The following is a 23142-nucleotide window of genomic DNA, read 5'->3' as shown; positions in this document are numbered from 1 at the left end:
TTCCACAAAATATTCTCTATAAACAACGCTTTAATTAATGCAAATAACCAAAGCCTAATGTTTACATTTTAAAGAACCACCTCCCCACGGATATGTCCAATGGATCCCCGTGGGACCGGAGGATGTATGTTTTTATTTTAAGGGCGTGGTGTAATAACCACGCTTTTATATTTTAAACTACGACATCCACACGAATATGTCCAAAAGATCCCGGTGGATCTGGAGGATGTATGTATATATTTTAAGGGCGTGGTGTAATACCCACGCTTATATATTATAAACTACGCCAAAATCTTTTAAACTCTTCATCTTATAAATAGGCGAGCTGTTATATATATAAAACATATCAACTAAAAAAAAAAAAAAAAAAAAAAAAAAAAATAAATAAATAAATAAATAAAAAATCCTGTACATATGAAATAGTCCACGGATATGTCCAAGGGATCCCAGTGGATTCTGAGGATGTATGTATTTTTTATAAGGGCGTGGGGTAATAGCCACGCTTATATATTATAAACTGGAATTAACAATGTAAATTCTTATTTGTAAATAAATAATGACGTAATGAAAAAAAAAAAAAAAAAAAAAAGTATCTGTTCTTATAAGTTTAATATCTGGTACGCCGGCATAGTCCGGCTCATATATTAATCTGATTTTTGGCATTTGGTCAAGGGATCGTAGGTTTACCTCGCCCTGACCGCGGGTTGCCTCGGCGTTGCACTACTGCTGAGCGCGGCCAATACTATAGAGAAGGAAAAAAAAAAAAAAGCAAACAAACGGGACGATGCGGTGTGCAATCGAAAACCCACAATTGAGAAGATTGGGGCACGTCCGAGGCTGCCCACACAACGGGAAAAGCATACTTACCTGACGGGGAAGTAAACCTGATCAACATTGGTCTTTTTTTCTTCTCCTCAGGCTAAAGATCACAGCAGTGAATTACTAATTAGCGACCATCAAGAAAAATCATCTCGAGAATGTCTTCATACGCCGAAGCTACAAAGAAACATCAAGCCTCGCGAATTGAAAAAGTAGTCGACATCAACATATTTATGGAGCCTTCTGAATCTCAAAACCGCAAATATATTGAATCTCGTGCGAAGGAAATTAATGATGAGATCCACCGTATAATTGGCAGAGGAAAGGTTTCGAGCCTCACCCATAGAAGCAAAGGCCACTGGATCATAGAGTTCTATCAAACGATCGACGCTGATGCTTTTATAAATTCAGATCTGAAAATTAGTAACCATAACAGGACCGTATCGAAAAAAAGAAGAACCGAAATAGGATTTTTGATTACGTTTAAGTGCGATCCACTAATCAACGATGAAGAGCTACTCGAAGCACTAGACCCTTTCGTAGATGAAATATACACCATTACACACACAACCTACGACTTCGACAAAAGCCTTAGAGATGGCAGGAGACTTTTTCGAGTTAAACTCAAAGTACCGTTAAAAGACCTACCGCACTTCATAGAAATTGGGGGCGTGCGAATCGCGATGCACTTCGCTGGGAAATTTTTCCTGTGCGGAGTGTGCCAAAACTCGCATCCCCCAAATGTCAGATGTATCGAATCGAAGAAAATCGAACCTCAGATGAGTAAAAATATAGAATCAGTCGCCTTGAAGAAAAGTGACCAACATACGAGTAATAATATAGAATCAGTGATAGAAGAACCCGACTCATCTGAGGAAAATGATAACATCAATGAATCCACTAAATCCGAAACCCTAATCGACAGTACATTAGAACCTGAAAATATTACATTGAGCGCACCTATTAACACCGAAACAAATATCACTAAAATTGTGCCTACCATAGAGGAAATCATTGATGAGTTGGTTCATAGAACATTGACATCTGAGAATAGGGAACAAATTATTGATGAAACAAATAAACTATCGAATGCTAATTATAGATTATATAAAATAAAACTAAAAGATGCTATAAACAAAATGAAAGAGAGAAAAAGAAAAGAAGAAAAAGAAAAACAAAAAGAAAAACATCAAAGCGAAATGCACAAAAAAGAGAAAAACGAAAGCTACGAAAAAACTACAAATAAAAGGAGCGGACCGCCTCCGACTCCAGCGGAAAAAAACATCAAGAGAAGTAACACTTCCTAATAAAAGAAAAATAAAAACACTAAACATTTAATTTTAGTTAAATTTATTTCAATTTTTATTTTCTTAAACGCTATATTGTAATTACACTATTTTCTATGTAATCAAAGGATGAAATTAAAACACGCGAACAACACTCCATATAAGGCAATAAATTCTCAATGAAATTCGAATTCTAAAAAATAAGTAATTTTGAGACGCTTTTTTGAAGTAATCAACTCTGCTCTCCTTTTGAAACTTTTAAACTTTTTCATTTCTTTTTTTTTTGCATACTTTTTCTTTTGATTTCTTTTTCTGGCCTTTTTAATTTTTTATTTTATTTTTTGAGGCCACTTTTTGTTCGCGTCATGGTAGCCACGAGATTATTTATTTTTCATTTTTTTAATCTTGTTAACGGAAACTCGTGTATATCATGACTAGGGTCCGCAAGGCAACTAGCTGAAGGACCCGAAATAAAAATCATAATATCTGATCAACATGGGGCTTCTTCCAGGGTGAGGCTCTTGCATTGCCCTTCGCCTGGGCTGACCCCTGCAATTACCGCTAACGTCGGTAACTCGACCGTACAATTTCTGGTAGTGGGGGCCTGCGTTCGCGCTTGCCCCCTCCTCTAACGACTTAAAAAAAAAACCTCTCCTCTCACCCCTAAGAGTCTACTGCATATTTTGAGAGGCGCATACAAGGTCTGCTATAAGTGCAAATAAATTTTATTTATTTCAAAAGTTGTTGTTTTTTTTTTTTGTTTTTTTTGTGTGTATAAAATCAATAAAAATCTAAGAATCGCAAAGAGGCAACCAAATAAGCATAGGAGCGACGAGAATCGTTTCAACGTGACAACCAGCAAGCGTGATCGACCGGTTACAATCCCGGAAATCACTCGACCGCGGAACAAAATGTGACAGTCACAACAGTGAAAACGAGTCGTTGTAATAAAAAACAATGACGATAATAATAGTTAAAATAACAAACAGTAGCAATAAGAAAATCGATATCAATAGTGACAACGAAAATAATGACAACGATGAAGATAACAATAACGACAATAACAAAAATTAACGATAGCATCGATAAACTAACGATAAAAGTAATACTGACAATAGCAACGACCACAAAAAAACAAGCATTAGCAATAACGATCTAACAGTAACGATAGTAACAACAACAGCAGCAGCAACAGTAACAACAATTGTCAACCATTTATGCATACCGCATATTGGATTCTGGTGCGGTGAAATGCATTCTTTTACTACCGTTCATTATTTTCATGAAAACAGCTCTGATTTCTACGTGTTGATCTTAGAAAGAAACGACAACGACCGAAACATTTTGGCAAGTTGACACGTCAATACGCAACGTTGCCAGAGATACGTAACGACGATTGACGAATCTTATAAATTTTTGCTCTTCAAAGCTAGTTTTGCAGTCTTTTCGTCATTTCGACAAAACTAGGGAACATCGACATCGTGCAACTTTAGACTTGCGAGGGTTTCTTTCATGGCCGCCGAGAGGACGGGGAAGATTCCCGGGTATCCCCGTGTATCTACAAACGACATTTTAAAAATCACTTTTTAAAAGATTTAAATAGTTTTGACTTTTAAAATATTTCATTAACTTTCGTTTTTCATTTTTAATGACTTCTATTGGTCCTGGGTATGTAATTGATCATAAAGAGGGCTATAGTCCCTTTAACTAACTGGTGGCTATAGTCCCTTTAACCGTTGCCCTTGTTGTTCAGCATCAAAACTAGCTTCGAGTTTTTGCCTTGGCCTTAGCTTTTCCTCCTTTTCCACGTCCTGACATTTTATTTTCTAACACAAGCAGAGACAGACAGACAGACGGACCAGAGATCTCGTGCGCCTTTTTTTTTATTTTAAACAGCAAAAAGTTTGCTATTGTTATCAAAATAGAGTGGTCTCAAAGTCAACCTTTTTTTAACCAATAGTAAAAAAGAAATAAACGATGCTCAAACAACTTAATCTTTTAAGAACCAATAGAAGTGCATATGACGCAAGAGTTTTCAAGTTGGAGGCTACAACTTTATCTTAAATTAAATCCAGTTGCAATGCAATGAAAACAAACGAAAAGAATTTTTACTGTTAGGCCCGTCGAAATGTCAGACGCACCAAAAACCGGAGGAAAACAAGCGCCAAAGGTGGCGAAAAAAGGCGAGAAGCGCGCCGGTAAGAAAGGTGGTAAAATTGCTGGAACTGGTGACAAGAAGCGCAAGAGAAAGAGACGAGAGTCTTATGCCATTTACATTTACAACGTCCTGAAGCAAGTTCACCCTGATGTCGGTGTTTCTTCTAAAGCAATGAGCATCATGAATTCTTTCGTGAACGACATTTTCGAAAGAATTGCTTCTGAAGCTTCGCGGCTCGCCCTTCAAAATAAGAAATCTACGATCTCTTCGCGTGAAATTCAAACCGCCGTGCGCCTTTTACTTCCCGGTGAACTTGCTAAACACGCAGTGAGCGAAGGCACCAAGGCTGTTACCAAGTACACCAGCAGTAAGTAGATCAAAATCCGCTCAAACGGCTATTTTTATAGCCACACATCTTTTAAAAACATTAGACGCATTAACGAAATAGGTTCAAATGAAAATATCTGTTGCAATCGCTATATTTAATTTTGCAAACAATGCGAAGTGCAGAATAGCTAAACTAGCTGCTAAAATAAAACACTTAAACTGCTGCATCCGTCCTAGGCTATGAACAACTTAAAACCTTTTTTTTCTTCTTCAAAATTGCTCTCAAACTTCCCTTTTCTAGAATATACATCGACCTAAAAAGCACGGAACAGTTACCGGTGAGGTTACTGTGACTTTCAAACTCAATTAGTGTAATTGTTACGACCTGACAAAGTCCTAAATGCCGCGCAACGTTCTGTAAAGCTATCAAAATGTATCAAGGTGTAGAAAAAGTCTAATTAAAACAGTTAATAGTACCGTTGTCATTTTGTAGATGATTTTTTATGGATTATGTTAGTTATGGAAAAATAATTGGTGCATGAAAGGGTCAATGGGCTAGTTACGAAACTACAAATGTTGTTAATGTTTGTAAGAAAATAAGACCGAGGAAGTAGACACAATGTAATATCGTCAGTACAAATCATAATCTGATCACAATCGGAAAAAAAAAAGAAGAAGAATACAGTTTTGTTTGTAAATTTTTTTTTAATGACTAATAAAAAGGCTTGGGTACTAATGATAACCCACAAGCTCTAAAATATCTAAAAAGATGCACTGTCTTCCGACCAGAGTTTCGGCACGGAAAAAACACATACTACAATTTAGTTACTGTGTATTAAGGTATGCATCAAATACTTGCCAATCGCGTTTCGTTCATTTCGGGGTTTCGGGAAGGGGAATAATAAAAAAAAAAAAAAAGAAAGAATTCGCAACTGAGCGTCCGCGGTGCACCCATGTTACTAGGCTGCGCGAGTAAGCAGAAACCGTTACTATGCTCTTAGCTAAACCAATGATATTTATACTAACTAGATGTAAAACTTCAAATAAATTCCGTAAGAAAAAGTGAAGCAAGTTTTTTAAGTTTTTAAAGCCGGTAGCCTCTTTATTTAAACTGAAAATAATTCGTTTGTTTTAATCGATGTTTTTATGATTCTGGCTGGCAAAAAAAAACTTGCTTGGCAAAAAAATATGCTTCACAAAGCGCGAGTTAAATATCTAGTTAATATACACTTAACCGCAAAATTAACGCACCACATACATTTCGATTTATTTTAATTGTGGTCATATATTTTGACAAACGTGTTAAGAATAGAACACATGAACACAGTTATTTCGATGGTAATAATAAAAGCGACTTTGAGGATGGTGAGAAAAGAAAAGAAAAGAAAGAAAAACAAACTAAAACTAGAAATATGGTAAGTAATAAAATTAAGGTAAGTAACAAAATAAACTAAGATGATTATTGTTGTTATGCACACTAATACAGCTTAAAATGTAACATTTTTGACTTATCAATATCTAGCGTTGCCACATCTTGATGTTGTTGCAGCCAGACAGCACCGTGGATTTCTTTCAATTAGAGGTGTAATCGTTTCTTGAAGGATATCTTCACATACGCGGATAAGACTTTGTTGCAACTGGTCTAGGTGGTGGATGTTGACTTCTAACACAGCGTGCCATTATGCCCCAAAGATGCTCTATTGGGTTCATATCTGGACTGCAAGCCGGCCACTCCAAAACTTGAATAGTAGCATTTTGTAAGTATTCAGTAACAACATGCGCCGTATGTGGTCTAGCATTATCCTACATAAGAAAGAATCCATCTCCCATGAACGATGCAAGAGGTACCAAAAAAGGTTTTAAAATGTCTGCTTATGTATCGTTGAGAAGTCAGAACAGACGTGTTGCTCAAATGACAGTTATCATTGAGCAACACATCTGTTCATACTAACTTTATACATACTTTTCTTTTAAAAGTGAGGTTTGGTTACAGCAAAACGTGCTGCTTATGAAAAGCTGCTACAATTTGGAAACTAAAACGGAATAAAGCCTACAAATGACGTCACAATAAACATTATTATCGACTTTGTATTTGATAAATCCGGGAAATACGTAATATTTTTCAAAATAAGTCGGAATTTATAAGTGGTGCGTTAATTTTGCGGTAAAGTGCATATCATTGAGTTTAACAACGGTGCAGTGGCTACGCGCAGTCCTACTGAAATTTTTGGTGTTGGCGTAGCGTCAAGAGCAGAAAAGGTGCTTTTAGCTTGTTTCGAAAAAAAAAAAAAAGAAAAAAAAAAAAGGGAAACTAAACAAATTAAATCCTGTTTTATCTTCTCATACAGTAGCTGATGCCAAAACCAAGACAAGTGACAAGTTTAGAGGAGTTCACACAGTTTTTTTAACGATTTATCAAGAATGCTTTAAGGTAACAGAAAGTACTGTGCTATTTTATTTTCAATCTTTTCACCTTATTTTGGTGTTTGTGTTTTAAAATTTGAAGCAGTTTAACCCCTATTGTTGTGCCCACTTTACTTTTTCAAGTCTTCAAATACTTAAGAATAGTTTCTGATGAAAAAATCCTTTCAAAAATAAATTTCCATTTTTAGAAGCATCAACTTTATGAAGGAGTAGTTACAAAAGACTTTCATGAGTGCAGTTACAGAGTTTGTTCTGAGTTCCTGGATTATCCAGAATGCAAGTTGCAATACTCTTTAGAGCATCACACTCAATGAATAAGAAGTGGGAAATTCTTCTTGATTTTATTGGTGAGTGAAACAGAAATAGCATCTTTCTAAGACTTTTACCTATTTCTTTAGTTTGTTCATAGCTTTGTTTCATTTACAGTTATACTGACACAACCCCAATAAAGTAATGCTTAATTAGGTATGCTTTTCACTGGACAATCTATAGCTTCTTTGGAATGATCCCTTTAATTCGATTAAAGATATGCGATAAAATTTTTAAAAAATTACATACTCATTACATTTTGAAGCGAACCTTTTGTTTGGCTTTCTCATATAACATTTTATAGAGTTACTACTAAAGTTAACTCAGCCTCAGGTAGCAAGTCTGATTATTGAAAATAAATTATTGAAAGAGAATTTTGAGTGTTGTCCTGGGGCAAGGTTAAGGGTTAAGTTAGGTTAGCAGAGCATATAATATTGAAGCAGTTAAAGTTTCAAGAAAAAGGTAAGTCATGTTTCTTCGATAGTTTACCACAACCATTTTTTAAAAGTGGTAGTTTGAAAAAGTCGACCTTTAGCCAACAAGTAAACATTTTTTTTAACTGACTTGGGAATTATATTTTTAAGTTTATTCTCCATCAATCCTGAGCTTCTAATTTGTACGCAAATACATTTGCAGGCTTAATTTAGGTTAGGTAATATGTTAAAAAATGTAATATTTAAAAAAAATACTTTGCTTATTGTTCCAGGTCTCATTAACTTTTACCACACTCTGCGAGTTTGTGATTGGAAAAATGCAGATACAGTGTGCAAGGTATGTATGCTTTACTTTTGCTAACCTAATGCTGTGTCGATTTAGTGTCATAAATTTTTTCATTTTCCATTTGTCATTTGATATTTTGTCAGTGGATGTTTTAGGTCACTTTTTAAAATTGTTTTACCTTTTTGTCAGTAAACATTTAAAGTGTTCATTTCTTGCAATGACTAAAGTATCTGAAAAATATTTTCTTGCTACTCAGTTTAAATTCTTAACTTAATTTGCACCATCCCAATTTTTAAACTTTCAAGCTTGTTTTTTTAGACTTTGTGAGGAATTACTACTTGGGAAAGGGTCGAGGCTAATGACAAGCAAGTCCTCCTAAACTCTGCTGTTTCTTGGCGACCCTGGTGATGAATTAAAGTACTGTCATTACAACAGTTGAAAAGAACATTTAAATACAGAGGTTCTCAAAATGCTTTTTGACAGAGAAATCTGTCGGACGCTCATATACAGAGTTGATTTTCAGTTGTTCAACTTGGCCTTTGATCACATCTGCTGCCCAGCGTTAAATTTAAAAGCCTTTAAACGTTTTTTATGTTTTGGTTAATTGGGTTATTTTTGAAAGAAGCTGGGTTATTTTTGAAAAAAAGCCCAAATGTTTTAGAGTGAAATTGATGCAGTACGAGAAAGCCATGTTTTCATCGTTGAAACTTAAAGTTACCCATCGACTTGATCATTCAAATGTCCACAAGTTTTTTCGTTGAGAGGGAGGGAGCCGGGACAAACTCGTTGCAAAAAGTATCGCTTCTCGGCCTAATGGCTAAGATCAAGTGTAGTATCTGTTCTTGATTTTTGCCACCGAGGCAGCGATTTTGTTGTTTTTTTAGCGTATGAGCGACACCGAAGAGTCGAGCGCCACCTTGGATGGGATATCCGCTACACTTCTACAGAAGATGAAGAACGTTGCAGACGGTACAGAAGAACACGAGATTACGATGGAGTACAGCGACGACGATACGACGGAAGAAGAAGTGGAGAAGACGAAGACGAAGACCACGGAAACACTTCAAGGTGATCCGGGGAAGACCGCAACTCCGCTGAGCTACGCAAGAGCCACCTCAGCCAACGCACCAACGGGAGGATTTCGACCTCTTCTCAAGAATACGCTGCTGTGCAACCTGCAGAGTCGAATCGCGATAATCGACATACTCCTCGCGTTGGAAAAGCAGAACCTCGATGAAGAACTGGAAGGCGCCCAGCTCATCCGAGGAAACTCCATGCTCGAACTGGTCATGAAGACGGAACGAGCGAAAAACAGCATCCTCGAAAGGGGGCTCACGATCGGTGGTCAGCACTGCCGATTCTTCAACTCCACGCCGTCGCGACTTCCCAGCAGAAGAACGACGGTCTCGATCCTTGGGCTTCCTTTGGAGGCGAAAAACTTTGCTGTTGGAAAGGTCCTTGAAGAGATGGGGTATGGAAAACACCTCTACACGAGACCCGTAATGAAGAAGACTCCGACGAAGGGAACGCCGTACTACTCCGGAATTTTGGTGGCCATCATGGAGGACATCAAAACACCCGTACCCCACTTCGTCACGATCTGTGGCTGCCGTGTGCGAGCGATCCACAACGGCCAACCTGCTAGAGCACCAAGGCAGGTAGCGAGAACCGCCGAACCAACGGTTCCTCTCCAAACCCCTGAGGAAACTCAGGTATACGAAATCAAGGAGACTGCGAAAGAACTGGCTGAAAAGGTCATTGAAGAAGAACTGAAGGAAGTCGTTGCAGAAACGATCAAAGAAGTCAGGGAGAAGAAGCCGGTTGAAGAGAAAGTCGAGGAAATGGAACCTGAAGGCAGAGAAGAAAGCACTGCAGACGAAACAATGACGGAGGAAAGCGAAACGAGCAAAGTCCTCTTTAAAACTGTGAACAAAAAAAAAAGGAGGCAGATGAGAAGGGACAGGGATGAACTTCGAAAGAAGCTCATCACCGAAAGCACTGGCTCGGCTGACAAGGCTGGGTGAGTAGACTTTCTGTGTTTGTTTTTTTATTTTGGTTTTTTTTAAGTATAATCTTTATAAAAAAATTAAAATCTCCTGCGGAATAAGCGAACTTTGAAGGAAATCATTAAAAAATGCCAGAAAAACCATGCGCCATTTTTAATTTTTTCACACTTTTGTTCTTAAACACATTTTAAGCTTCTTATAAAGTAATGCGGTATTTTTAATTTTGAACATAAGCTAAAAAGTTCTCAAAATCAAAAAACCACAAGAAAAGTTTTAATTTGTTGCGGTTTGAATGGATGTAAAAATTCTCACGCTGAACGTCAATGGTCTAAATAACGCGGCCAAAAGACGCAAACTAATGAACTACTGTGTAAGCAAAAATTGCGATTTTTACCTTTTACAAGAAACGCATTATTGCGAAGAAAACGTAAATAAATGGGCAAAAGAATGGCAAAATTTAACTCGAGGAAATTCCTTGTGGAACAACTCAAATCACAAGGAGCGCGGAGTCGCGATTTTAACAAAAAAAGACCTAAAGATAAACGAAATCACAAAAGACAAAAACGGGAGAATTATTGCAGCCAACTTTTGTTTAAATAACTCAATAATTAGAATAATCAATATATACGGTCCAAACGTTCCTCAAGAAAAAGAAAATTTTTTTAAATCTCTAGAAAATCATGCGCGTGTGTGCGATTCGCTTGTTCTTTCGGGAGATTTTAACATAGTAGAAAATCCCCCCCTCGACCGCCAAGGTGGTGATCTGTTTAACAAAAACAACACGCTAGGCCAAAACAACCTAAAAAATTTTAAGGAAAAGTACGATGTCATCGATATCTACAGGGAGCTAAACCCCCTGAAGATGGATTTCACGTACGAAAGTCCAGACAAAGCTTTTCGAAGCAGAATAGATAGAGTATACGTTCCTGCAGCAGCAAAGGCGGAGAGCGCGTGCGATTTTTATGAAACGCCTCTAAGCGACCACAAAGCCGTTATATGCCAAATTAGATTTGAAAAGGCGAACAAGAGAGGCCCAGGATATTGGCATCTAAACACCGATATCCTAGCGGACCAAACTTTTAAAATCGCAATAGAAGCGGATTTTGTGCGTTTGAAAAAAAACAAATCTTCCTACCAAAACAACAACCAATGGTGGGACCTTTTTAAATATCAAATTAAAGAGACAGCGATAGAGCGCGCAAAAGAACTAAGCAGGTTAAGGAAAGCTAAAAGCGAAGAAATTTTACAACAAATTGCTAACGAAAACGCAAGCGAAAACAAAAACAAAGAAAAAATTAAAAGCCTAGAAAAGCAACTTGTAGAGCTTTCTAACAGATCGGGAGTCTTTGTAAGAACAAAACAAACTATAGTGGAAGAGGGCGAAAATCCCTCGAAAGCGCTTTTTCAATTCGAAAAAAACAACCAAAAAAAGAAAACCATAAAAGAAGTAAGAAGCGGCGAACGTCTCTACAAAGACACAAAAAATATACAAAAATCTGTTCGAAAGTTCTATAAAGACCTTTATAAAAAACAAAACACAGATGCGGACGAAGCGAAATACTTTATAGAAAACATAACAACATCGCTAACCAACGATGAAAACGGCTTTTTAAACGTGGAACTAAGCAACGAGGAACTGCTAAAAGCGGCAAATTCGCTCGCAACGGGCAAATCGCCGGGAATCGACGGCATCCCAGTAGAGTTCTATCAACAATACTGGGGCCTGGTCGGAGAGGATTTCACAAAGCTTGCCAACGAAAACCTCTTCGACAAAAATAACGACCTCCCTTGGTCGCAGAGGACTGCATTGATCAGTCTCCTACCAAAATCTGGGGACCTGTCTCTCATGCAGAACTGGCGCCCGATATCCCTGTTGTGCGCGGATTACAAAATAATAACAAAAGCGCTAGCCCTTCGACTCGCGAAAGTCTTAAACAAACTTCTCGAACCGTCGCAGACATGCTCTGTGCCGGAGAGAAACATATACTCGAATCTATTCTTAACGAGAGACTTAATTGATTATACGAACGAGAAAAACATAGAAGGATACCTAATCGCGATAGATCAAGAGAAAGCCTTTGACAAAATCGACAGAGGCTTTCTCTTCAAGATCCTGAAGAAACTAAACCTTGGAAAAAACTTTGTTAGAGCGATAAAACAAACTATGAAAAACGCTCAGTCTCTGATTATAAACAACGGATACTTGAGCGCACCCTTTAAAATTGAGAGAGGGGTAAGACAGGGGGACCCGATATCTCTAATGCTTTACTGTGTCGCGGTCGAAGCCCTGGCGCTCGATTTTAAAAACAACAATAAAATCGACGGTATCCCGTTGCCAGGGACAAAAACAAACCTGAAGGTGATGCAATACGCTGACGACACCACAGTGGTGGCGCGCAACATCACCTCCCTAGAGGAAATTTTCAACACTCTAGAAAAGTTTGAAAGAGCGTCAGGCTCTAACATAAACAAACACAAAACCAAAGGTTTGGCCCTCGGGAACTTTGATCACGTCGAATGCGACTCACTCCTAAAACAGCGGAGGAAAAATGATGTCGTAGTCGACTGGGTCAACGAAAGCGGCCTCAAAATACTTGGCATCACCTTTTTTACAAATCTCCGCCGTACGGCCGATTTAAACTGGCAAAAGGCGTACGAAAACTTTAAAAACAAAGTAAAAAACTTTAAATACAGAAACGTCTCCCTGAGGTGCAAGAGCGTTTACGTCAACACTCTTGCGCTATCCAAAGTGTGGTTCGTGGCAAATGTTTTTCCAATTGGCAAAGAAACAGAAAAACTCATAAAAAAAGAAATCTCCATTTACTTGTGGCAAAATAACTTTGCCGAACCAATAAAGAGAGACATTCTGAACTTGCCAGTAGAAAAAGGAGGCTTAGGTATCCTAGACGCGCATGATCAATGTCTGGCATTGCGAACAAAACACATGCTACAAATAAGCGAAAACCCAAAACCTCACGAGAAATATTTTCTACAAAAATACACGCTAGCGTTTTCCCTTACCAATTTGGCAAAATTCAAATATCCCCAATGGATTTTCCTAACCGACAACAATTATCCCAAATCCTTAAACGACCCGCCTTTTTATTACAAGGATGTTGTCGATTTGCTTCGGCAAAACCAGCAAATCTTCAACATCCAACACAAAACCTCAAAAAATATTTACCTATATTTGGCGAGCATCAAACAAAATTCAAACATAATTAAAAGCCAAAGAAACTGGGACTGTCAGTTCCAAAAAACGCTGCCGTGGGAAAAGATCTGGCTACGGAGCTTTAACTCTTACGCGCAAGGTCCTAGCCAGAACACCCAGTGGAAAATACTTCACGAAATCCTCCCAACCAAATTAAAAATTCACAATTGGAAAAAGAACAGAGGACGAGGAGCGCCCAGTTGCGCCTTCTGCGGACAAACAGAAAACACATTACACCCCGTACTTTTCTGTAAAACGGCTAGAACAGTGTGGAGACACTTTAAAGGTCTCTACGAAAAACTAATTACCCCTAAAACTTTTAACGCGCTCCATGCGATTTTTTTAATTGACACAAGCGATCTCCCGAAAACGGACACTAAAGCAAAATTAATAACAACAATAACAAACATTATTACAACAGAACTTTGGAGAGGGAGAAACTTGAAAACAATAGAAAACAAAAACATAACCTCCACCAAAATAATAGAAAACGTCAAGAGGGAAATAAAATACATTTGGCAAATAAAATACAATAAACTAGCTAGAGAAAACAACATAAAAAAATTTCATAAACTGTTCTCCGTTAACAACGCAATAAGCAGCGAAAGCGAAAACACACTCGTCTTTACTCTGTAACAAAATCTCTAAAAATAACCCACGTTTTCTTTTAAAAACATAACACCACCTTCCCCTTAGTGGCATAACCTGAGTCGTCCAGAGATGACAAGGGGAGTGCATTTATTTTTTAACACGGAAAAAAAAAAAAAAAAAAAAAAAAAAATTATATATATATTTACGCACGGGAATGTAATACGAGCATTAACCCATACACCACAAGTCACAACATAGAAAAATTTATGCCTTTCTGAGAGAAACTTAACAAAAGTCATATTAGTCCCCTCTATCCAAGAAACAAGAGCCAAAATCTTAAATTTCGTTTTTTTCTCGCAAATCTCGTACTTATCATACACAAAAGGAAAAAAAAAAAAAAAAAAGCAACAAATCTTACCATACGAATATGTCCTGCGAGTCTAAAAAGCTCGATGGATGTATGAATTTTTTATAAGGTCGTGGTGTAATAACCACGATTATATATTATAAAGAACGGCGAATATATTTATGCAACAGAAGTATCTGTTCTTATCAGTTTAATATCTGGTACGCCGGCATAGTCCGGCTCATATATTAATCTGATTTTTGGCATTTGGTCAAGGGATCGTAGGTCCAACAGTTGGAAGAAAGTCGAAAAATCAACGAAAAGAAGCGCCCCACCGCAAACACCGCAAAAAACTGACCTAAAAAAGAAACAAAATGTTCCAAAAACACTCAACCAGTCGATCGGGTGAGAAAAGTTATATATTACATATCTGCGCTTTATATTTTGCGCGCTTTTTCTTTTATTCTTTCCTTTAAAAAAAATTTTTTTTTTTTTTTTTTTTTTTTTTTTTTTTTTTTATATATATATATTTATATATACAAATCAAGTAATAGAGATGGGCGACCCATCAGGTCGACGGTCCTCACCTGTTAAAAATGAGCAGCGTAAAAATTTATTCAGCAAACGTTTCTGGTCTAAAAAACGAAATTAAAAGAAAAACTGTACTGAAAAACCTTAAAAAACTTAAAAGCGATTTTATTTTCATCCAAGAAACTCACCTTAATCAAAAAGAAAATTTACATATGGCAAAAGAATGGAACGCATCTGCGTTCTTTTCTGCTGGTGGCGAGAGAACACGCGGCACCGCAATTCTATGCGCTAATTACCTCAATGAAATTTTCTTTGAGCATGCTGATGTAAATGGCAATTTCAACATTCTGGCTACTAGAACAAAGGAACAAAAATTCCTCTTAATAAATATCTACGCCACATCTGGTCATACGAAACTGCAACAAAACGAAAGAAAAAATATTTTTCAAAAAATAATAAAACTATTACAAAGTTTTGATCTGAGCGAGTATTTAGTCGTCTGTGGAGGAGATTTTAACATGGTTCTTGACGAGGCCGATAGATATCCCAAACTCTATAGAAAAACGTGCGGCTCGTCACTGAGCCTTAAAAATCTCCTAAACAGATTCGACCTCGAAGATATGTGGCGTACCTTTAACATCACCAAAGAGGAATTTACTTACAGATCTACTAACAACGTGACGCATTCTAGGCTAGACAGAATTTACATCAGCAAAAGCGCTAGGCAATATGTAACAACAAGCCACGTGCCAGCGACGTTCTCTGATCACTACAATGCCATAACTGCGAAAATAAAACTTCAAAAAATTGACTTCGGTAAAGATATTTGGATTTTAAATAACAAGCATTTAAAAAATGAAAACTACCAGTCACAACTTAAAAACTTTCTCTCAAAAGAAATCGAACAAATAAACAACTTTGAAAAAATCACCGACTGGTGGGAAGCGCTTAAAAATGCAATTAAAAACCACGCTAAAACGTACAGTAAAATAGAAGCAAAAACAAAAAGAAAAGAGGAATACAAACTAAGAAAAAAATTAAAAAACGCACAAAAAAAGATACACAAAAACTCCAACATGGTGATTCTTTGTAGAGAACTAAAAAACAAACTAGAGTATTTTGAAAAAAATAGAGCGATAGGAGCGGCGATACGCGCAAGAATTAAATGGAGATATCAAGGCGAAAAATGCAACAAATTTTTCTTAAACCTTGAAAAGAACAAACTGGCAAAATCCGTCGTTGCCGAAATAAATTCGGAAACCGGAGAAACAAAAACACACTCCGGCGACATTATCGCTGAATTTGAGAATTTCTATAAAAAACTTTATAATACCGAAGAGAGAGACCTCTCAAGCCAAAAGTATCTCTTCCAAAACACAGAACCCAAAAAAATTTCAAAAAACAACAAAAAAGTCCTCCAAAAACCGATAGAACTTTTTGAAATAAAAAAAGCGATAATGGAACTGGAGAACAATAAATCTCCGGGATCCGACGGACTTACCGCGGAGTTTTACAAAGCCAGTTTTCCCCTTTTGGGGGAATCTATGCTTGCTTTGTACAACTTCGTGCTGAGACACGGCGAAATGACGGGTTCTCAAAAACAAGCCATAATTATATGCCTCTACAAAAAAGGAGAAAAAAAAGATATTAATAACTGGAGACCGATATCTCTCCTGAACACTGATTACAAAATACTGTCGAAGGTCCTGGCCAACAGGTTGAAACATGTCCTCCCGCAAGTAATTAGCGAATGCCAGACGGCATGTATCCCGGACAGGACCATCTACGACAACCTCAGTTACACGAGAGATATCATTAAAATAGCCCATGAAAACAAAATAAACGCCTCGATAATCTCCATAGACCAGGTGAAGGCCTTCGACAGGGTGGATCGTATTTTTTTATTTGATAGCCTACGTTTTTTCGGCTTTGGTGTTTTATTTACAAATTTTATTAAAACGCTTTATTACGACATATCCGCGCGCGTTAAAATAAACGGTTTTCTTTCTAATAACATTAAAATAATCAGAGGAGTAAGACAAGGTTGTCCCCTTTCAATGATGCTTTACAACATCCAAGCTGAAATTTTTGCGGGGTATATAAGGAAAAACCCAAAAATTAAAGGCATTATAATTAACAAAAATGAAACAAAAATACTCCAATATGCCGACGACACCAACTTCTACTTGACAGGAGACGAATCAATTACCGAACTTGGACACGCACTAGACATTCATTACAGAGCTACCGGAACAAAACTGAACCGCGACAAATGCCAAGGACTGTGGCTAGGTACCAACATCACTCAAAACAAGGAGGACTACCTAGGCTTCGAGTGGGGAGATCCCTGCTTCAAGAGCTTAGGAGTTCTCTTTTCTAACAACAATGAGTACAGTGCCCACAAACAGTGGAGGGAAGAGGTAGGCAAAGTCCGAGAGAAAATCCTCAAATGGTCGAGGGTTAAACTCTCCTTTAAGGGCAAGGCGCTAATTATAAACCAGTCGCTACTCAGCGGCATATGGCACCTTGCCTTTACCCTACCTCTACCCTGCCAAAAACTTATTACCAACCTCGAAAACACCATTCAGAACTATTTGAAAAGGGTGGACTCAAAATAATAAACATCAGCGAAAAGCTTAAATCCATCCAAGCGAGCTGGGTGTCCAAACTTTTCAACGGCAAAAACACAGGACCTTGGCGCGACACAGCCGAACACATACTAAACAATTACAGAAATGCCGGTCAGGGAAACTTAGTTTTCCTGACCGCACACTCAGACGCGACCCTCAAGACCTTACCTCTATACTACAGACAAATGATCAATGACTGGACTGAACTGACAAAATACCAAACGCACAAACACCTCACCATAGAACAAATACTGAGACAACCCATCTTCTACAACCCACATATACGCAAACAAAACAAAACTCTAACACCGACAAACAACGCAAAACGAAACGAACTGATAAAACTGGCAGACATTTCCAACGTATTCAGACCGGGCTTCCTCGACAACAGACTGATAAACCTAACCAAAAACGAACTCGACCAAATCACATCCTCCCTCCCCCCCGACTGGAAACACAAAATCGAAAACGAACATCAAAACTACGACCACAACAAAGCTGACCTGACTTTAACGGTGTCGAAAAACTTAAAAATAAGCATTCAAAATTTAAAACCCAAAACCATCTATAAAATTCTAATGGAAAAGCAAATTGCAAAAACAAAAACGCATTTTTTAAAATGGAATAAGATATTTAAAGAAAGCATGCTCAACACTACCGATAAGGAGTGGGAAAAACTTTTTTATAAAATACACAAAAGCCAAAACAACAATAAAGCGAGCGAAATTAAATATAAAGCTATTCATTTTGCATTGCCCACAAACGCAATTTTTAAAAAAAGAGGTTACGTCAGTGACGACCTATGCCCTCAATGCATGAAAGAAAGCGAGAATCTATCGCACATGTTGTTCAACTGTGAAAAGGTGCAACCTTTGATAAAATACGCAGTCTCTTTTTTAAACATTTTGTATCCCAAAACCGAACCTTTTAAAAATACTTTTAAACTCCTTTTATTTGGACCTGATGAAAGCGCGCATAAATATAACTTTGGAAACTTTATGTTTAACGAACTTTTCTTTCACATATATTGTAACAGAACGAGAGCACATCATGAGCGAACCATGTTCTCGAAAGAGAACCTCCTAAAAGAATTCGAAGGAAAACTTAAAAAAATAATAAGTACCGAATACCAAATAGCAAAAGAAAACAACACTTTAGATGATTTTCTTAGGGAAACTAAAAACATTTGGAACAAGGAAAATAAACTCGAAATAAATTTGAAACTAAGTAGTTTTTTGCGATAACAATAAAAAGCTCTTATTCGTTGAAATTTTTTCTTTTTTTTTTCTCTTTTTTCTTTTTTTCCTTTTCACTTTTGTTTTTTGGCCTATTAATTTTTATTTTTAATTTTACTTTTTTTTGGCCCTGTTCTGTTCGCCGTCATGATTGCCACGAGTTTATTTATTTTTAATTTCTTTAACTTTGTTAACGGACACTCGTGTAAATCATGACTAGGGTCCGCAAGGCAACTAGCTGGAGGACCCGAAATAAAAATCATAATATCTGATCAACATGGGGCTTCTTCCAGGGTGAGGCTCTTGCATTGCACTTCGCCTGGGCTGACCCCTGCGATTACCGCTAACGTCGGTAACTCGACCGTACAATTTCTGGTAGTGGGGGCCTGCGTTCGCGCTCGCCCCCTCCTCTAACGACTTAAAAAAAAAACCTCTCCTCTCACCCCTAAGAGTCTACTGCATATTTTGAGAGGCGCATACAAGGTCTGCTATAAGTGCAAATAAGTTTTATTTATTTCAAAAGTTGTTGTTTTTTTTTTTGTTTTTTTTTTTTTGTATAAAATCAATAAAAATCTAAGAATCGCAAAGAGGCAACCAAATAAGCATAGGAGCGACGAGAATCGTTTCAACGTGACAACCAGCAAGCGTGATCGACCGGTTACAATCCCGGAAATCACTCGACGGCGGAACAAAATGTGACAGTCACAACAGTGAAAACGAGTCGCTGTAATAAAAAACAATGACGATAATAATAGTTAAAATAACAAACAGTAGCAATAAGAAAATCGATATCAATAGTGACAACGAAAATAATGACAACGATGAAGATAACAATAACGACAATAACAAAAATTAACGATAGCATCGATAAACTAACGATAATGGGAATACTGACAATAGCAACGACCACAAAAAAATAAGCATTAGCAGTAACGATCTAACAGTAACAATAGTAACAACAACAGCAGCAGCAACAATAACAACAATTGTCAACCATTTATGCATACCGCATATTGGATTCTGGTGCGGTGAAATGCATTCTTTTACTACCGTTCATTATTTTCATGAAAACAGCTCTGATTCCTACGTGTTGATCTTAGAAAGAAACGACAACGACCGAAACATTTTGGCAAGTTGACACGTCAATACGCAACGTTGCCAGAGATACGTAACGACGATTGACGAATCTTATAAATTTTTGCTCTTCAAAGCTAGTTTTGCAGTCTTTTCGTCATTTCGACAAAACTAGGGAACATCGACATCGTGCAACTTTAGACTTGCGAGGGTTTCTTTCATGGCCGCCGAGAGGACGGGGAAGATTCCCGGGTATCCCCGTGTATCTACAAACGACATTTTAAAAATCATTTTTTAAAAGATTTAAATAGTTTTGACTTTTAAAAGATTTCATTCACTTTCGTTTTTAATTTTTAATGACTAGAGCACACTTCTATTGGTCCTGGGTATGTAATTGATCACAACGAGGGCCCCTTAAGAAAACTTCCCCTGGGCCCGAAATTTCTCTCGGTGACTATGGTGGCTATAGTCCCTTTAACCGTTGCCCTTGTTGTTCAGCATCAAAACTAGCTTTCTGGCTCTTGTGCGAGGAAAAAGAGCGCCATTTTCTTTCCCTCAGAGATGCGGAGACGGAAGAAGCGCCCTCACACACCTTTCGACCAGTCGCTCCCCTTTCAATCGACACCACCCAGGCAGGCACGCGTTTATGCATATTCTTTTGCAGGGGATGAGTTCTGTGTATCTTAGAGTCAACTGAAAAAGCAGATTTTGTAAAGAAAAGGGAGTCCCCTTTGGCGACTTTTTTTTTTTTTTTTTTCGTAAACGGTTGCAAAAGCCTACGGCACCAGGAGTTCCCAGGCGGTCACCCATCCAAGTACTACCCTGGCCCGACGATGCTTAACTTCCGTGATCGGACGAGAACGGGTGTATTCACCGTGGTATGGTCGTAGGCAACAGTTTACGGGTTTAATTCAAAATTTAAAGTTTCTAACGCCTTAACAATAATTTTTAACAGATGTGTGGCTATGAAAATAGCCTTTTGTGTTGTTTATACCGCCGTTTACTGGGCTGCTGGCTTTGGAACCTTCTCGTTCTTTTTGGGAAGCAACACAGCTTGAATGTTTGGCAACACACCGCCGCTCGCAATTGTAACACCTGACAACAACTTGTTTAACTCTTCGTCGTTGCGAACAGCTAGCTGTAAGTGACGAGGAATGATCCTGGCTTTTTTGTTATCGCGTGCAGCATTACCAGCTAACTCTAAGATTTCGGCGGAGAGGTATTCCAAAACTGCAGCTAAGTAGACCGGTGCGCCTGAACCGATGCGATTGGCGTAATGTCCTTTGCGCAAAAATCGGTGAACGCGACCAACAGGAAACTGAAGACCCGCTCTGAAAGATCGAGTTTTTGCCTTGGCCTTAGCTTTTCCTCCTTTTCCACGTCCTGACATTTTATTTTCTAACACAAGCAGAGACAGACAGACAGACGGACCAGAGATCTCGTGCGCCTTTTTTTTATTTTAAACAGCAAAAAGTTTGCTATTCTTATCAAAATAGAGTGGTCTCAAAGTCAACCTTTTTTTAACCAATAGTAAAAAAGAAATAAACGATGCTCAAACAACTTAATCTTTTAAGAACCAATAGAAGTGCATATGACGCAAGAGTTTTCAAGTTGGAGGCTACAACTTTATCTTAAATTAAATCCAGTTGCAATGCAATGAAAACAAACGAAAAGAATTTTTACTGTTAGGCCCGTCGAAATGTCAGACGCACCAAAAACCGGAGGAAAACAAGCGCCAAAGGTGGCGAAAAAAGGCGAGAAGCGCGCCGGTAAGAAAGGTGGTAAAATTGCTGGAACTGGTGACAAGAAGCGCAAGAGAAAGAGACGAGAGTCTTATGCCATTTACATTTACAACGTCCTGAAGCAAGTTCACCCTGATGTCGGTGTTTCTTCTAAAGCAATGAGCATCATGAATTCTTTCGTGAACGACATTTTCGAAAGAATTGCTTCTGAAGCTTCGCGGCTCGCCCTTCAAAATAAGAAATCTACGATCTCTTCGCGTGAAATTCAAACCGCCGTGCGCCTTTTACTTCCCGGTGAACTTGCTAAACACGCTGTGAGCGAAGGCACCAAGGCTGTTACCAAGTACACCAGCAGTAAGTAAATCAAAATCCGCTCAAACGGCTATTTTTATAGCCACACATCTTTTAAAAACATTAGACGCATTAACGAAATAGGTTCAAATGAAAATGTCTGTTGCAATCGCTATATTTAATTTTGCAAACAATGCCAAGTGCAGAATAACTAAACTAGCTGCTAAAATAAAACACTTAAACTGCTGCATCCGTCCTAGGCTATGAACAACTTAAAACCTTTTTTTTTCTTCTTCAAAATTGCTCTCAAACTCCCCTTTTCTAGAATATACATCGACCTAAAAAGCACGGAACAGTTACCGGTGAGGTTACTGTGACTTTCAAACTCAATTAGTGTAGTTGTTACTACCTGGCAAAGTCCTAAATGCCGCGCAACGTTTTAAAGAAATGTGTGCCTATGAAAATAGCCGTTTGATGAAGGATTGAGCAGTACAGGTTATTTCTTGTCCACTTTTGCGGTGGCACTCTTTGCAGCGACTTTCTTCTTAGGTGCTGTTTCAGCTTTCTTTACCGCGGGTTTTTTAGCAACCGGTAGCTTGGCGCTCTTTTTCACTGGAGCGCATGAAATAGCACCAGCGCGACTAATCTCAGTGAGAGCAGTTCTACTTTTGAAAGTATATGAGCAACGCTGGCTTCTAAAAATCCATTAGTCGATTGTCGCTATACCTATGCTGCCACGCAAACTCAATAGTGGTGGGGATCACAAACACGCAAGATAGTACGACTGCAAGAATATTTAATGCGTTGGCAAAGTGTTCAAAGTATTCAAACGTTGTCAGCAAAGTTGTTACATCAACGGGTAAAGAAAACTGACGTTCTGTAAAGCTATCAAAATGTATCAAGGTGTAGAAAAAGTCTAATTAAAACAGTTAATAGTACCGCTGTCATTTTGTAGATGATTTTTTATGGATTATGTTAGTTATGGAAAAATAATTGGTGCATGAAAGGGTCAATGGGATAGTTACGAAACTACAAATGTTCTAAATGTTTGTAAGAAAATAAGACCGAGGAAGTAGACACAATGTAATATCGTCAGTACAAATCATAATCTGATCACAATCGGAAAAAAAAAGAAGAAGAATACAGTTTTGTTTGTAAACTTTTTTTTAATGACTCATAAAAAGGCTTGGGTACTAGTGATAACCCACAAGCTCTAAAATATCTAAAAAGATGCAGTGTCTTCCGACCAGAGTTTCGGCACGGAAAAAACACATACTACAATTTAGTCACTGTGTATTAAGGTATGCATCAAATACTTGCCAATCGCGTTTCGTTCATTTCGGGGTTTCGGGAAGGGGAATGATAAAAAAAAAAAAAAGAAAGAACTCGCAACTGAGCGTCCGCGGTGCACCCATCTTACTAGGCTGCGCGAGTAAGCAGAA

The 23142-nt window shown here is 37.9% G+C and overlaps 1 protein-coding gene, 1 long non-coding RNA gene, 1 other non-coding gene and 7 pseudogenes across 5 annotated transcripts in view; 9 read left to right on the top strand and 1 right to left on the bottom strand.

Moving 5' to 3' along the window:
- The window catches only part of LOC149876555 (uncharacterized), a 345360-nt gene that overhangs the window by 314608 nt on the left and 7610 nt on the right, over window positions 1-23142 (top strand). The gene's annotated exons all lie outside the window — the stretch shown is intronic.
- On the top strand, window positions 536-746 carry LOC149876565 (U2 spliceosomal RNA; annotated as a pseudogene).
- On the top strand, window positions 2593-2730 carry LOC149876564 (U1 spliceosomal RNA; annotated as a pseudogene).
- Window positions 4234-4638, top strand: LOC149876563 (late histone H2B.L4 pseudogene; annotated as a pseudogene).
- LOC149876562 (uncharacterized) lies at window positions 6732-8740 on the top strand. 2 transcript variants are annotated; one of them, XR_016448654.1, is made up of 5 exons: window positions 6732-6849; window positions 6939-7021; window positions 7203-7361; window positions 8030-8094; window positions 8362-8740. It is a non-coding gene; the product is annotated as an uncharacterized LOC149876562 (long non-coding RNA). The 2 variants fall into 2 exon arrangements; XR_016448653.1 differs by having other exon boundaries at window positions 6792-7021; window positions 8362-8739.
- On the top strand, window positions 8841-9003 carry LOC149876561 (U2 spliceosomal RNA; annotated as a pseudogene).
- Window positions 14372-14493, top strand: LOC149876560 (U2 spliceosomal RNA; annotated as a pseudogene).
- Window positions 18863-19000, top strand: LOC149876559 (U1 spliceosomal RNA; annotated as a pseudogene).
- On the bottom strand, window positions 20441-20559 carry LOC149876558 (5S ribosomal RNA). Its single transcript, XR_016448686.1, has one exon. It is a non-coding gene; the product is annotated as a 5S ribosomal RNA (ribosomal RNA).
- LOC149876557 (late histone H2B.L4 pseudogene) lies at window positions 21367-21771 on the top strand (annotated as a pseudogene).

Source organism: Hydra viridissima, unplaced genomic scaffold (genome assembly GCF_058129835.1).
Source record: "Hydra viridissima isolate aposymbiotic clone 2 unplaced genomic scaffold, HvirCarnegie_v1 scaffold_19, whole genome shotgun sequence".
Lineage (NCBI taxonomy): Eukaryota > Metazoa > Cnidaria > Hydrozoa > Anthoathecata > Hydridae > Hydra > Hydra viridissima.
Note: the sequence above shows the minus strand (reverse complement) of the source record. Positions and strands in the feature narration are given on the sequence as shown.